Source organism: Alosa pseudoharengus, unplaced genomic scaffold (assembly GCF_046254945.1).
Source record: "Alosa pseudoharengus isolate Yale_2024_CS ecotype anadromous, Long Island Sound unplaced genomic scaffold, YU_APseudo_1.1 YU_APseudo_1.1_scf_1, whole genome shotgun sequence".
Taxonomy (NCBI): Eukaryota; Metazoa; Chordata; class Actinopteri; order Clupeiformes; family Clupeidae; genus Alosa; species Alosa pseudoharengus.
In genome coordinates, this window is record NW_027468564.1 from 4,767,739 (window position 1) to 4,781,500 (window position 13,762).

Below are 13,762 nucleotides of genomic sequence, written 5' to 3' on the forward strand. Positions count from 1 at the left end.
AATGGTCACAGAGAGGTTAACTTACACTGTTGAAAAGAGAGGCTTAATCAGCTCATGTCAGAGTGGGTTCCGTAGGGGAAGGATGACTATGGACCCTGTGCTGTGTCTGGAAGACACTATAAGGAAAGCCCAATCAAATAAAGAGCAGGTTAATGCTGTTTTCTTTGACATAGAAAAAGCATATGATGCTATGGCGTGAGGGGCTCCTTATTAAGTTAAAAGCAATGGGAATAAGTGGCAGACTGTATAATTGGGTCATGGACTTTCTGTTAAACAGAACCATTGAGGTGCGGGTTGGACAATCACATTCTAATATTTATCATGTGGATAATGGTGTCCCTCAGGGCAGTGTATGCTGCCCTCTGCTGTTCAGTATCATGATTAATGACATTTTCTCAGACATGGACGTTAATATTGGAAGATCTTTGTATGCAGATGATGGAGCACTGTGGATCAGGGGGCGAAATTCAGCTCATATTAGTCAGAAACTCCAGGCAGCAGTTAGTATTGTAGAGAATTGGGGCATTAAGTGGGGCTTCCGTTTCCCAGTGGAAAAGACACAGGTTATTTGCTTTACCAAAAGAAGAATTGTTCCCCCTGTACATATTACTCTGTATGAACAGCCACTCAAACAAGTTGAGGTAGTGAGGTTCTTAGGGGTTTGGATGGACTGTAAGCTGACTTTCAGAGACCATATTCAAAGAATTGTTGTTAAGTGTAAAAAGGCAGTAAATATACTCAGGTGCCTAGTGGGGAGCGACTGGGGTGCCACGATGATGTCGTTAAAACATGTATATATTGCATTCACATCAGATCTACTTTGGATTATGCGTGCATTGCGTATAGATCAGCGGCAAAGACACATTTGATGAAACTTGATGTAATTCAAGCACAGGCCTTACGCGTGTGCAGTGGGGCATTAAGGACCTCATCAGTCCCCGCTCTCCAGGTAGAATCAGGGGAAATGCCCTTGGTTTTGAGGTGTCAGCAGTTGGCCATGGTGTACTGGACGAACTTGCCAGGCCATAAAGAGGATCACCCTACTAAGCATATTCTGACTCAGTGTTGGGAACACGGCAAAGCAAACTTTAATAGTTTTTGGTGGATTGGGAATAGCCAAGCTGGAAAACTTGAACTAACTAAGTTGTCTCATAGTTCTGTGGTTCCACTGCCACCTACCCCTCCCTGGTTTTTTGTTATGCCCATAGTGGATATCGTTTTAGTCAAAATGTGTGATGAGGTTGAGGAGGAAAGGGATGTGAAACATTCTCACTAATGTGCATATACGCACCGAATATCCTGACGGGGTTCACATTTTTACAGATGGTTCTAAAGACCCTGCTACAGGGAAGAATGCAGCTGCAGTGTTTATCCCAAAGTATAAGAAAGAAATTCAAAAGAGACTCTCTGACCACCTTGCAGTTTATTCAGTAGAGCTATTTGCAATCTGTCTTGCACTAGAATGGATTGAAGAGGTTAAGACCCAGTGTAATGTTATTTGCTCTGATTCATTGTCAGCATTGACTAGTATTCTGCACGGCAAGTCAGTGTGCAGACCTGACCTACTGTATGATGTTCTTCAAAGTCTTTTTAGACTGCATCAGCAAGATATTTTAGTTATTTTTGCATGGGTTCCATCTCATTCAGGTATTGAAGGGGATGAGGTTGTAGACCAGCTTGCTAAAGATGCTTTAAATTCTGAGATTCAGATTAACATTCCACTCAGTAAAGCAGAAGTTAAGCATATCATAGTAACTAAAATGATAGGCGAATGGCAGGGGCAGTGGGACAGGGAGAGTAAGGGTAGCTTCCTTCGCACTATACAAAAACAGGTGCCCACCAGAAGACCGTGCAGCGGGAGCCGAAAAGAGGAGCAAATAATAGCAAGGCTTAGGATATAGGCCACACTAGGCTGAACCATCATCTTCATGTTATTGGCAAACATGCCACGGGCCATTGTGATAGGAAATGGAGACAGTTCAACATGTTTTATTAGTTTGCCCAGCGTTCAGCATAGAAAGAAGTATATTACTAGAAGATGTTAGAGAACTGGGGCAGGCCAGGCTCTCTCTTGAGGGTTTACTCTCCTTCTCTGTGCCGTCTGCCTGGAGATCTGTATTTAAGTTTCTCAAGAACACAGGACTTTTTGTTAGGATTTAGTTAATGCTACTCAGAGTATTATTTATTTTTTATTTTTTTCCTTTATTTTCCTCAATTATTATTATTCCTTTTCTTTGTCACTCCTTCGTTGAAACTCCATACCCGTAGTTATGTAAATGTCCAGTTGGTGGCGGTAAATGCAACCGTGTGTATGCCAACCCCACAAGAAGAAGAAGAAGAATGGTTGAGGGCAGAAGGAGGTAGAATAGAGGTGAGCAAGTGATTGCCCCTGCTCTTAGGCCTAACTCTCTTTTTCTGATTTGCAGCAGTTTGCCCTATAATTGAAAAGGGTTGTCAAAGTTCATTTTGAGATAGTTTTTGAAGTTTAGTGATTTGAGATTTTTGTTTGGAGTTTGTTTTTTTCTTTTATTTTCTGATTTCTCCATACTGGTCCATGCATGCTCAGCTGCTAAGGTGGAAATAAAACCTGGCTATGTTTGAGAAACATCACCACTGTCTCCTATTTCCATCACCGCAACGCCATCCCGATCACAGATGGGTATTTCAAGTATGTGGTTTAGTGACAAACAAGTTAACTCAGAATAAATGGGAAACCTCCTAATAGAAGAGCTGTATGGCTTCATTCTCCTAAAAACAATGTCATAGGGCTCTTGTTGTAGGAGGTTTACCACTTTCAGTTAATTTGTTACTAAACCACATACTTGGAATACCCCCCTGTTAGTGATGTTTTTGTGAGTGATTTTGTTTTTGACAGTAAATAGACCTGCTTGTTCATTGGCCGCTGTGTGAAATCCAATAGCTATAGCACTAGGAATTCAACATCTCCGGTGTTTATTTGAAATCTATCTATCATCTACATCATAGACTGTATACAATTAGAATGTTGCCGCTGGACTATCAATCCACCCATGTTTCTGCAGTGAAACTCCATACCAAGAGGGGGCAGTAATGCGTAGTTGTGTGTTTGGTTTGCCAAACACGAGGAATTCCATTCACCAAGGTCAGAGAATGTCTAATAAGGGGAGAACCGCCACTCTCGGAACTGGTTGCAGTTCCTATTCTGGTTCCACGTGAGGGCGTTCACTAATAAGTGCAGAATGAATGGAGGTCTACGGAGCTGTACCCCTCATAATCCACTTTTCTTGGGATATAATTTTTTTGCCCAGAAATTTGAATGTTGCATTCGAAAGAGGGGGCAGAGAAAATACACACCGCTGAGTATTATATTTTTTTAATTACTTATTTGTTCTAAAAAAAGCCTTTCAAATGCGTCAATGACGTCATTTATTAGCAGAAAGCTACTGACAGACGTCGCAGAGTCCAGCGGTACTTACAGTTCATTGTAAAACCGAAACGGACATTGAGACAGACGTCGCAGAGTCCAGCGGTACTTACAGTTCATTGTAAAACCGAAACGGACATTGAGACAGACGTCGCAGAGTCCAGCGGTACTTACAGTTCATTGTAAAACCGAAACGGACATTGAGACAGACGTCGCAGAGTCCAGCGGTACTTACAGTTCATTGTAAAACCGAAACGGACATTGAGACAGACGTCGCAGAGTCCAGCGGTACTTACAGTTCATTGTAAAACCGAAACGGACATTGAGACAGACGTCGCAGAGTCCAGCGGTACTTACAGTTCATTGTAAAACCGAAACGGACATTGAGACAGACGTCGCAGAGTCCAGCGGTACTTACAGTTCATTGTAAAACCGAAACGGACATTGAGACAGACGTCGCAGAGTCCAGCGGTACTTACAGTTCATTGTAAAACCGAAACGGACATTGAGACAGACGTCGCAGAGTCCAGCGGTACTTACAGTTCATTGTAAAACCGAAACGGACATTGAGACAGACGTCGCAGAGTCCAGCGGTACTTACAGTTCATTGTAAAACCGAAACGGACATTGAGACAGACGTCGCAGAGTCCAGCGGTACTTACAGTTCATTGTAAAACCGAAACGGACATTGAGACAGACGTCACAGAGTCCAGCGGTACTTACAGTTCATTGTAAAACCGAAACGGACATTGAGACGGACGTCGCAGAGTCCAGCGGTACTTACAGTTCATTGTAAAACCGAAACGGACATTGAGACGGACGTCACAGAGTCCAGCGGTACTTACAGTGAAAAGAAAGAAGAGAATGAAAAAGAGTTTGATCATGAACTTGGAACTGAGTCCAGAAAAAAAGATGTTTTATTATATTTTAGGCTCTTCAAAGCAGCCAACTAACTTTTGCTGTATTGACAGCATTTCAGACTCTTGGCATTTTCTCATCCACCTTAAACACACCATATAAACTAGATGTACCGCAGAGCGGTACAAAATATGACCGCCGCCCAGTCCTCCTGCACAGTTTCTCCACAAAAATAAACCACACATGTCAATTTGTCTCCATCCCCTACTCTTGCAGCTTCTGTGTATGTACATTAATGTGTGTGTTTGCTTTTGTGTAAGATGTGTGCTTCTCTGTGTGTGTTTTCGCTTGTGAGTGTGTGTGTGTGTGTGTGTGGGGGGGGTGGGTAATGGGTGTGTGTGTGTGTGTGTGCGTGTGTCTGCTTGCCTGCATGTGTGTGTGTGTTTTATGTGTCTGTGTGTGTGTTCGCTTGTAAATGGGTGTATGGGGGTAATAGCATGTGTGTGTGTGTTTAAGTGTGTGTGTGCCTACATGTGTGTTTTTATGTGTGTGTGTGCATGTTTGTGTGTCAGTGTTTTTGTGTGTGTGCGAGCGTGTGTGTCTGCTTGCCTGCATGTGAGTGTGTTTTATGCATCTGTGTTTGTGTGTGTGTGTGTGTTTATGTGTGTGTGTGCCTGCTTTCCTACATGTGCGTGTTTTTATGTGTGTGTGCGTGTTTGTGTTAAATATATTGTTAAATATATTGTAGCCATCCATTCAAATGATGCAGCAGCATAACAGCCTATGTGAATATTTGTTTTCCCTTCATTTTTCTGTGTGGGGGTTGCGCGGCAGATCTGGGCCTCTGTCATCCTGACCACAGACCACGCCTAGCCTAACTGACGCTTACTCCCATATTGAAAGTGAAAGGTTGTAAAGTATCGCGTGTAGCGGACAGGCTTTGGTTGTAGACTGTAGACGTCTTAGAAACTTGATATTTTACTAGCCTATACAGGAACCTGTTTCGTGGTGAGTAGACCTACAATACTGTTTGTTTGTCCTGCTTCGTTAAATCGTTAAGAGGGCTGTAGCTTCTGGATCTAACTTGCACTTTGCTTAGTTGTTCAGTAGCCTAATACTGTAGGAATGAAAGAGGTGAAAGAAGTGAATGGTGGAAATGAAATGGAACGGTGTTATCAAGTGCTTCAGATGTTACAAATCAGAGTAATTTGTTTCACCTTTTTTGTTGGAAACTTTTGCATTTGTCCCGGTGGACATCTGAGAGAGATTATCTATATCCCGTAGCCTGTCTGTGGTCTGTGGGCAACTTGACATGTTTCGGGAGGTGTATTGGTTCACTTTTGTACTAGCTGCAGGGGTGCTGCTAGAAAATGTGGGCCCTATGACAAAAAATAATTCTGCCAATGCTAGGGGGTCCGGGGGCAATTGATGAATTGAGACTTAAAATATATTACATTCATTGATTTTAGCAATACTAGACCTACCCAGGAGAATGGCCCTTGTAAGTGGCTTTGGATAAAAGTGTCTGCTAAATGAATGAATTTAAATGTGGTGAGGATTATATATACTGTACTCTGTACAGATAACAGCTTTTAACACACACACACACACACGAACAAATAGGAAGGCTGTGGTTCTATGACTGCTTTCATTTTGTGCATACTGTCACGTAGTCTGTGTATGTAGTCACGTAGCTCTGACAGCTAGTTTCATGTCCCCTCGTCTCAACATAGATAGATATATAGATACTTTATTGATCCCAAAGGGGAAATTCAAATGGGTTTCAGCTTTGGGTATGTCATGCTGATTCAAGGGCTTTTAGCTTTGGGTATGTCATGCTGAGGTGAGTTTAACAGGTGTCACTTTTCAACAACAACAACAAAAAGTGCATAGCCCATTTATCATCCTGGAGACAGACTAAACCATTTTGCGCTTTAGCAAGGGGTGAGTGTGACCTTAGGCAGTCTTCACTGTCAGTCAGTCAGTCAACCAAGTTATTCAGCAAATACACTTTACAAATTAACTTTACATTTCATCTTTCCTTCATATTTAATTTGGAAAAATATTCAGGGGGAAAAAATCAAATACATTCCAGACTTTTCTAGGGCCCTGTTCCCTCTTGGGGCCCTAATGATCAGTCCCACTGTTCCCTTCAGTCTGACACCCCTGACTAGCTGAAGCTGTAGATTGTATCCGTAGTCTAATCCTATTAAAATTATTTTCTAAGTCTCAAAAGTCCATGGTTTGTAAAACATGTGTGAATGGCGTAATCAGCCCCACTTTTCGAGGGCCCTCTTCCCCCTTAATCCAAAATGATTACAGACTTATCAGTCAGATTTGTACTTTTGTCTCTCTCTCTCTCTCTCTCTCTCTCTCTCTCTCTCTTTCTCTCTCTCTCTCTCTCTCTGTATATATATATATATATATATATATATATATATATATATATATATATATATATACAGTATATATATGTGTGTGTGTGTGTGTTGAAATATGATACATAGGTTTTTTTTGTATAACTGTGATATTGATGATATAGATAATTGTGGGCATATGGTAGGCTAGAGTATGTGAGAGTTTCTGCAACATTTCTTTCTATTTTTTCACTAAGAGACAAACAACATGCTTGTGCAAATGGCTGTGGTTTTAAGTATAAGTATATATACTTTTTTGATCCCGTGAGGGAAATTTGCTATCTGCATTTAACCCAATCGGTGAATTAGTGAAACACAAACAGCACACAGTGAACACACAGTGAGGTGAAGCACACACTAATCCCGGCGCAGTGAGCTGCCTGCTACAACGGCGGCGCTCGGGGAGCAGTGAGGAGTTAGGTGCCTTGCTCAAGGGCACTTCAGCCGCGGCCCACTGGTCGGGGCTCGAACCGGCAACCCTCCGGTTACAAGTCCAGAGTGCTAACCAGTGGGCCACGCCTGCCCTGTGCACCTGAAAGATGTAGCCTACGTGACAAATGACATGCGGCCTACGTGACATGACATGTGGCCTATGTGACAAATGAACCTTTACCAGGGGTACCAGTAGATGTGGAGGGGGCTGTATATCATGTTTTTTTTCTGCATTGTAAGAATTTCAACTATATTGTATAATCGTGATATTGATGGTATAGTTGATGATGTTTTGGGGCATTTGGTAGGTTAGAGTATGTGACAGCTGTGACTCAGAGAAAAGCAACGTGCAAATGGCTGTGGCTTTCCTGTGAACCTGAAAGATGTAGCCTACGTGACAAATGAGATGTAGCCTACGAGAGAAATGAGATGTAGCCTACATGTCAAAGTAACTTTGAAGAGAAATGTTAACCTTGTAGCTAATGATTGAAATGATTAGCTGTGTCTCATTGGCAGTGTTGGGAAGAATACTTTTAAAATGTAATCAGTTACAGAATACAGAATACATGCCCTAAAATGTAATTTGTAACGTATTCCGTTACATTACTCCATCTAAGTACCGTATTCTAAATACTTGGATTACATAAGCGCTGTTTTACATTTTATCAAGTGGGAAATCAAGCTGCTATTTCAGTTTGTAAGACCCACAGGCGATGTCAGCAAAAAACCCACAACTTAACTTTATAGGATAAACTGAAACATTATACATTTTGTTAGTGCACAAGATCATCTCACAGAAATATTAGAATTTCAGTTCAAAAAGCCCAGAAATTCATATGAGAAGGATTCTAAAAGTAACCCCTTAAAATGGCCAAAGTAACTGTATTCTGAATACCACTCATTGAAAATGTAACTGTAACTAAATACAGTTACTCATATTTGTATTCTGAATACGTAATCCCGAATACATGTATTCAGTTACTTCCCAACACTGCTCATTGGAGAGTAACAGCTCCATGCTTATGCCTCTGTACTGTATATTAATGTACAATAGTTTCCTATTACTGTGTCCTCATTCACAGTATTTACTACTGTATCATCATCTACAGTAGAACCCTATTACTGTATATGAATGTACAGAACTTATCCAGAGTACCTTCATTTGCAATACTTATTACAGTACTTCACAGTATCTTCATTTACAATACTTATTACTTATTACTAGTATTTTATCATTCGCAGTATTTCTACTACATTTACATCTACAATATTATTTTCAATGATCTACACATTTAGCCTACCAGTATGTCAGAACAATGTTACTTAATTAAAAAAAACACTTGCAAATACATTAAAATATCCAGGTAAAATAAAATATATTACAGACTTTTCAAGGGCCTCCCTCCCCTTGGGGGCCTAGTAATCAGTAGTGGTTTTACCTCCAGTCTGACAGACACATAACTGACGCTTACACTCGAATCGAAAGTAAAAGGTTGCAGCCTACAGTTATTGTCACTTCGTTGAGACGTGTAACGGACGAACAGGCTTTGTTGGATGTATACATACATCTATAGACGTCTTGGAAACTTACTATTTTACTACAGGAAACTATTTTGTGGTGAGTAGACCTACAATACAGTTTGTTTATTCTGTTTCGTAACATTGCCTAATTATTAAGAAGGATACGACTACCGCACCCTATGGCTATAACGTTGTTTGCCTAACGGAAATTACATTACGTTAAATCAATGGTAGAAATGAAAGGGAACGATGTGATCAAGTGCACAATATCAGAGTAGCTTATCTTATCAGAGTTCTTTGTTTTTGCGATTTATTGTTGGGAATTGTTGCTATTTGCCCCGGTCGACATCGGAGAAGAGAGGCCTTTGTTTGTGTAATGGTTCACTTGTTTCTAGGCCGTAGATTGCGTACTAGTCAGTCTAGTCAGAATTCATTTTTGAGTTTAAAGAAGTCACATGTCCATTTTGTAAAATGCAGAAGTCTAAAATGGCGTCGACGTGCGCACTTCCAATGCTCGTGTAAGCCTATCAGCTCACAGAAAAAAGTAGGAGAGTAGCCTAATGTAACATCTGAACTTACATTTGATTGTTCCCATACAATATGGGGTGGTAAAATAAGAGGTGGGTAAACTATTGCAATGTGCCATGTGTCAGTCATTTGCTCAAGCCACCATTCTAACGCCGCTGCAGAACACTATTACAGCTCACCACAATATGTTTGCAGTTTTGAGTTTAAAACTGTGACATTTTCTAGGGTGCCGATCATTGTGGGACTTTTTTTTTCCTTTAATGTAGGTTTTCCCCTTGTTGTTTCCATTATGATACTATGAGATGAGTTGCCGAAAGGGGATTTCTGATGCTCTTTTTGTACCAGGGGTGCCAATACATGTGGAGGGTTCTGTATTGTGATAATTTGAACTATATTGTATAATCGTCATATTTATGGTATAGATGATGTTTTTGGGCATATGGTAGGCTAGAGTTTGTGAGAGTGTCTGCAAAATCCTGTCTTTGTTCTTCGACTCAGAGAAAACTATGTGCTTGTGCTACGTCTGTAGTTTTCCAGTGGACTTGAAAGATGTAGTCTACGTGACTATGTGCTCGTGCAAATGTCTGTGGTTTTCCTGTGGACCTGAGAGTTGTAGCCTACTTGACAAATGAGATATAGCCTATATGAAGAAAGACCGTTGCAGAAAAAAAATGATTAAGAACCTTGTAGCTGATGATTTACCTAGCAACATGTGATGCAATTGAAATGATTAGCTGTGTCTCATTGGATAGTAACAGCTCCATGCTTATGTCTCTGTACTGTATATTAATGTACAATAGTTTCCTATGACTGTGTCCTTATTCATAGTATCTACTACTGTATCATCATCTACAGTAGAACCCTATTACTGTATATGAATGTACAGTACTTCACAGTATCTTCACAATACTTATTACTAGTATTTTATCATTCACAGTAGTTCTACTACATTTGCATCTACAATATTATTTTAAATGATTTACACATTTACCAGTATGTGTGTCAGAACAATTTTACTTTATAAAAAAAACACTTGCAAATACATTAAAATATCAAGGTAAAATAAAATATATTCCAGATTTTTGAAAGGCCCTCCCTTCCCTTGGGGGCCTAGTAATCAGTAGTGGTTTTACCTCCAGTCCGACAGACACTTAACTGACGCTTACACTCGAATCGAAAGTAAAAGGTTGCAGCCTACAGTTATTGTCACTAGGGCTGGGCGATAAAGCGATAGCGATATGTATCGTAATAGACATGTAATCGATATCAATAAAAAATGCGTTCGATAGAGCATTCGATAATTAAAAGCAACATACACCTCCCGCCTTACGTTACGTTAAATAAATAGGCTAAATAGATCTCTCTTTCTCTCTCTCTCTCTCTAGGTGCATCCCTCCTCAGCATGCACATGTAATCCAAACATTCACAATTGTGCAAGACGACTGAATTGCTATTAAATCCGGTTAGCATCATTAGCACGCTGCAAGAATTTGTTCAAAACTGTTGCATTCAAATTGACTGCTAAATTCTAATCAACTCTCAACCCCGATGCAAATGGAAAAGTATTTTCCAAGACTCAAACGGGCCTGTCCCAAGGAGAAAAAGTATTCATTTGAAACTTAAACACACGTGGGGAAACTGAACAGTCTAACCAGTAGACTTACTATGATGAACTAGCAAATTACTTTGTTTGGGTGTGTTCGAAATGGGAGACAGCTGCCTACTGCCTCCCTCCCTACATAGAGAGCTGTCCCACTAGACATGACTTTGGATTAAATGCATCTTTTAAAAATGAGCGTAGCACTCTAGAATCTTTGGTTAACACTACGGTATGACGTTAGCAAAGGCCTGACGTTAAACTAAATTAGCTTACGTAAGCTAGCAGGCTAACGGTATAAATTAGTTTTACGGCCGGCAGATATATCAGACCAGACGCTATTAATAGTTACAACAATGGCATAATCAGATAGTAAGTTGTTTATTTTTCATCTCTTATCTACAAATCTAAGCAAAATAAGGTCACACAAATGACATTTTAAACAGATTCAGCAGCCATTACCGATTTCATCCGCCATGTTTGTTTACCTTTCACAGCTGTTTCAGACGTTGCCGCAAGGGATTATGGGTAGGAGGGAGCATGAAGTGTGCATTGATCAAGGGGGCAGGTGAATTCCCGGAAGTAGAAGCATCGATGTAGCGGTGGTTATCAACTCTCTGCTAACACCATAGAACGCCCATCCATTTAGGATTTTTTTGAACTCCCATAACTTCATATAACATATATCATGTGCCAATATTTTAGCTTCTGTGTTATCTACATAAACAATAAAAGGCAAAACAAGACTCAACTACCTTGTACGTAACGTTAGGTTCCCGTAAGAAGAATGTTTAGCATGTCCGGTTGAAAGGAAGCTAACGCACTGAAGGGAGATAACCGTATTGTTTGGATAAGAAGCGTAGTCCAGCCAGCACGGAAACTCGTGAACAAAGCTATGTAGCCTACAATAGCATTGTAGCCTATGTTAAGGTAAACCATAGAGGCAAGTAAACCTAATGGAAAAACAGTAGTTTTACCGTTAGGTAGTCTAACGATAATCATTTCAGAGGTTTTCGATGGATTGACGTAGGTCAGAAAAGTGGAAAGAAGATTAGCCTCAAGGCTATAACTTTTTTGTTTTGTTTTACCATGACTTTTTGAAGATGATCATGTGTGGTAGTTTCAACATTAACACGACTTGATATCACTTGTGAGGATGATATTAATAATAATACATAAATAAATGTTTAACTTTGATGACTTTGAAGGCGAAGGAAGTGTGAGAAGAATTTCTGTGTAGCCTATCTATCATATGAGTTACAAGATTCAGTTCAATGGCTAACGTCACGAAGTTCAGTGCGAGTCTGCGCAGTACTGGGGGGACCAACTGAAAAATGACTCAGTACCCTCCCATTGAGAACGACGGAGTCTGTTCGTCCATTTCTTTTACTGTCTATGGCATCGATGCTGCCTCCAAAAATGGCCGTTATTTGGGAATTCTAAGATATCTTAAAAGGCAGCAGAATTTGTTTTTTCGGTTTCGAACCGCATTTGCTGCCTTGCTCCCCAGTTAGATATCTTAAAAGGCAGCAACTTTACCCGTTTGGAACACACCCAATATTTCCAGGCTTCAACCAGTGCACTCATTCAGACTTATGTGCACAATTATTTATTTGAGTGTTTTTCATGATTGTGTTGCTATTTCTTTTCCCTGTTTGCTTTGATTGATAACTGAGGTGATTCAAATCAGAGGAAGGTTAAGTTTAAAATAAAAGTGTTTAAATTTAACTTTTTTTCCCTTCTGGTCCTTATCTGAAATAGATAACATAAAAAATAAAAAATCAATAATTATCTATATCGACTGATATGAAATACTTATATCGTGATACAGTTTTCAGTAGACGTCTTGGAAACTTGCTATTTTACAACAGGAAACTATTTTGTGGTGAGTAGACCTACGGTCCGTGTATCATTCGTTCATTTGATATTCAATTGAGAATCAAAAACTAAAAAAATAAAAAATGACTTGTTATTTCATTATTTGTTTATGAATGTGATACAAACAAACAAATAACGCGTTGTTTTCCAGGCTTTTGATTTCATGGTCAGATCAAAAGTATAATGTTTAAAAAATGGCTTCAGGGCCAAAACTGATTTTGATATTTATTTGTTCCGATTTCTGTGACCTGGAAGTCTATCCATGTCACTTTCTTGGTCTAGACTTGTCAGTGCTAAGTATTGACAATTTAGTGACTTTGTTGCCTGTATTTAGCGACTAATTTTGGCCATCCCTAGCGACAGAAAATATTGTCTAACAACTATAGCGAGAAATTGGGCGACTTGCGCAACAATGGCAAACTCGGTTTCGTTGAATCGACAGAAAATCATCTCCCTTCTCATGCCTGTTTCGTTTATGAACATCGAGTTTGCCCAAAGCATTGCCCCATGATTATAGAAGTAATGACTGGCCTAGGCTATGTAGTATCAGCCCATGTTAGGAAAGTAGGCCTAGATGTTAGATCAGCTTAGATCATCATTTGTCGCCAACGTCATTGGAAGGCAGCCAGCTGCAGTAGCCTTCTGGTGAGATTACACCAAAGACAGTAGCTATGACAGGGAAACTAGGGACACACATCATTCAACAAGCACATTGATCAAAGGAAAGAGGGGCTACAACTTCATTCACAAACAGCAAATAATTCAAATCAAGCCATAGGCGTAGCCACAGGCGGGCCTAGGCCCGTCTACTTGTCAGTCTTGCCCGTCCAATTACGTTCACCATCTAAAAAAGACGCGCAAGTAAACACTCTGAGAGCTCACGAATCAGTCAAATTGCGAACAGGCGGCAGCTCCGTTTAATTGTCAGGTGTGAAATACGTTCATATTCAACTTTTTATGTCATAGACGTTGCATGCCTATGGAAGGAATGGCTTTGCAGTAGGATTGTCCAAGCTTTGCTTCAGTTTGTGTTTTAAGTTATGCGTTTAGACTGCCGACTGAGGGGAAAAAAAAGAGATTCTGTTGCTCTGTCCGAGTGGTCATTTAAATATAGATCTTTAGGTTAAA

At 40.1% G+C, this 13,762-nt stretch overlaps 1 protein-coding gene across 9 annotated transcripts in view; it reads left to right on the forward strand.

The window, feature by feature from the left end:
- The window catches only part of LOC143135426 (NACHT, LRR and PYD domains-containing protein 3-like), a 331,615-nt gene that overhangs the window by 123,506 nt on the left and 194,347 nt on the right, over window positions 1–13,762 (forward strand). Inside the window, exon 1 of one of the 9 annotated variants that reach the window (XM_076296127.1) lies at window positions 8,585–8,728. The exons of 7 other annotated variants lie outside the window; for them this stretch is intronic. The gene's annotated coding sequence lies outside the window, so the exon portion shown is untranslated. Of the gene's footprint in view, window positions 1–8,584; window positions 8,729–12,623; window positions 12,642–13,762 lie in introns of those variants that run through there. One more of the 9 variants, XM_076296128.1, reaches the window with a different exon arrangement.